Here is a 2,956-nt window from a genome sequence, read left to right on the forward strand (position 1 = left end):
TATAATGATACAAAACAAATGCTATTTACAACCACTGCTATAACAGATATTTCATCACTATGTACAGGTAAAGTGACATAATTATAAGTTAGTGAGTTTTTGACAAGTATGGCCACTCCGCCATACCCATCAGGTCTGTCCTCTCTGAGACAGACATATCCTGGTATTTTAAACAATGAATCCTTTCTCAACCATGTTTCTTGGACACAGATGAGAAAGGGGTCATTTTTATTAATAACATGTATTAAATCTTGTTTCCTACTGATTAGACTGCGAACATTCCACTGCACCACTAGGGCCCTGTGATCCATTATTGTTGATCTTAATTTGATATAAAGCATTAATTACTGCGGCAACGTTGGACGGTGAAAAGGTTTTTGACTGAGACATTAAATCAATGATAGATTTTACAATATCATCAAAACTAGGGTTTTCATTTGTGCTATTGTTAAAAACTGGTTTATCTCTTTGTATAGTAGGTTGTCTAGTGATTTCAAAATGAGCATTTTTATCATAACCTTTTCCTAGCTTTACAGGAGCCCTGGGTTTGAGGAAGACAGTTTTTTTATATGATTGTTTATTCAACATAGGTGTTTTATCCTGATTGTTATATAAATCTTCTTGAGATTGTGAGGTGGATGACAATGGTGTTGCAAGTAAAGCCTCAGCATATGATACCTTCGAAACTGGTGGATGTACTTTAGAAGCTTCCATGTATGAAATACAACTTTTGCTCATTGTTTCTTTGATAGCTCTTTGTCTGTTATATTCCAAACATTTCTTGCTTGTGGCTTGATGGGAACCCTTACACAAGCAACACTGGAAGTCATCCTCCTCAACATCACAAGAATCACCAGAGTGACCTTGTCCACATTTAAAGCACCTTGGATTGGAGCGGCACTGGCTTTTCACATGCCCATATCGGCAACAAAAATAGCACTGAACAGTGGGATATATGTATAACTCTACAGGCAGAGCCATGTAACACATGTATACTCGAGTAGGTAGTATTTGTCCATCAAAGGTAAGTATAACTGTACCAGTATTTACAAATTGACTACTGTCATTGACAAACATTTTTCTTTTTATTCTTCTTATTTTGATAATTGGTCCACAACCAATTGGCAAGTTGATAGAAGTCAGTACTTCATCATCAGTCAAATCAAGGGGTACACCTTTAATTACTCCCATGCGAGTGACATTGAATGTTGGGACGAAAGCATTGTATTTGTTTTTACCTAAGTTGTCATTACTTAGGAAGTTGTTGGCATCAGTGTGTGTAGCAAATGAAATACTGACTCTATTTCTGCCTATTCTCTTTAAACTGCCATTCACAACACCTTGGATGTTGTTTTGTCGCATAAAGCGACCAAAAGTTATGGGATGGAGAGTTGTGCCATCACTGCTGGCTTCTCTTTGAACATGAACAACAAAAGGAGCAATGTCAGACTGTTGGTAGCGGACGCGGCCAACAGGCACATGAGTCGGTGGGACATTATTAGTATTTGAACTTTCAGAGTTTGCATTTACAATGGGAACGGGATTCGGTTTTTCAGTTGGTTGTGGATTAGTATGAACATTATCTTTTTTGTTTTGAACTTTAATTTCATCAGCACACACACAATCCGTACTTTTATTTTTTCCTGACCCAGATTTGCGTTTCCTTTTATTGCAATTCGTACACATTCGCGAAAGTATTTTCCTTTTTAAAGTTATGTCTGAGGTATTGGATACAGACGCATCAGTATCCATTGATGATTCAAGTGCAGATATAAGATAATCCATAGGAGTGTTCGACCCTGAGGGAACTGTTCCCCCAGGGTCAGGGGGCTTAGCGTCCCCCATAAAAATTACATAGAATTAGTACTTACCAATCAATATATACACCTAACTACTAAATATACTCAAAAACTAAAGCTAAATCTACAAATATATACACAATATACAACTCCAATCCTTTAAAATAGAATTTCAAAAACTTTAGTTACGAAAACTGCGTCCGCCGCGACCGAAGTTTCCCGCCCTTTTAGACTGACAGTTTCAGATTTAAGCGGGAAAATCTATTTATTCATTACACTTTACGCAATAAAACAAATGCTCAATGTTTTTTATTTACTTATCAATAAATTGAATTGCTCTAATTTCCAACATTTGCCACTTCATTTTAAAAATATTACGGCTTAGTATCATTTCTTGAACAAACTAGGAGCTTCAATGTATTGTAGAACGTAGACCAAAATGTAGACTAACGTTTGTTACAAATCTACAAGTGAAACGGAACGTCACACAGGAAATTAGCGTATACAGATAAGTTAGGAATGTAAAACTTCCGCTATATCTAATTAAAAAAATGTTTTGAATTATAATGAATTATATTCGGCTAATTTGTAAAAAATGTGAATATATATAAAGGAAGTACTTATTTCTGAATTTATTCCAAAATTACACTAGTGTGTTGTAATACCGGTCCTACTCATATTACGCTTTTATAGTGCGTGTATAGACATTCTGGAATGTGTTATCAAAAATTTATATTATTATTTTAATTAATATAATACCGCTGAATGATCGATTTCAATTGTTACATAATCAAAAAATTTTTTGGCAATAAAAACTGGCCATTCTTCAAACCGTTACGACGTGAACATGGAACACCACTAGCAAGTCACGTGACCAGCTTGCGTTTGAGAGCGCATCACAGGTATGGAAATCAGGAAATTTTATTAAAAAATAAGTTGATTTTCGGATATTTGCTTTAGAATTAAGGTAAACATGAAAGTTGAGATTTAATTGTGTGCTGATGTGCGTAAAACAATGTGTTAAAAAGGTGTTGTGTACGTAATTCCGTCATAAAAGAGACTGTCTGTCATTTTGATACCAAGAAAGCTACTTCAAGAATGGCGTCCCCCACATGTGCCGCTGGTATTCGGTTTCGCGCTGATCGAGAAAGGATTCG

Source organism: Leguminivora glycinivorella, chromosome 2, assembly GCF_023078275.1.
Source record: "Leguminivora glycinivorella isolate SPB_JAAS2020 chromosome 2, LegGlyc_1.1, whole genome shotgun sequence".
NCBI lineage: Eukaryota > Metazoa > Arthropoda > Insecta > Lepidoptera > Tortricidae > Leguminivora > Leguminivora glycinivorella.